Raw genomic sequence first — 452 nt, 5'->3', positions numbered from 1 at the left:
TTTGTTATGTACCTCATTACACACCACTGAGACATGACTAACAGCAGCGGACAGAGTTGTACTATGTTGTCATGATTACTCAAGGGCCTTTTAGTTTGCTATGATAAATTAAGTTTTTCTATGTGATATTCAATGTATTGTAATGTAAAGGATTCAAAGAGTGTGTCTCTATAAACTTATGAAAGATTGGGCCGGAGGTTCAAATCACACACTAACATTACCAGGCTGTTAAAGAGGCGTCATGCAGTTTTGGCCTTTTCTTCGCTTTTCTTCGCTTTTTTGCTCGCAGGTTTCTCTAGAGCTCCCCCTACAGCTTCGGAATAGATGGTTTTGCAGCTCCGATGTTTACTTGTGTCTTACTCCTCGCTCAATCAATCTGCAGTTTCCTCTTTCTCTGTTCCCAACAATGCTTTCCTAAGTTTCTGTTTCTTTTTTGCCGGCTCAGCCATGAT

Source organism: Etheostoma spectabile, chromosome 20 (assembly GCF_008692095.1).
Source record: "Etheostoma spectabile isolate EspeVRDwgs_2016 chromosome 20, UIUC_Espe_1.0, whole genome shotgun sequence".
Lineage (NCBI taxonomy): Eukaryota > Metazoa > Chordata > Actinopteri > Perciformes > Percidae > Etheostoma > Etheostoma spectabile.
This window is presented reverse-complemented; position numbering follows the sequence as displayed.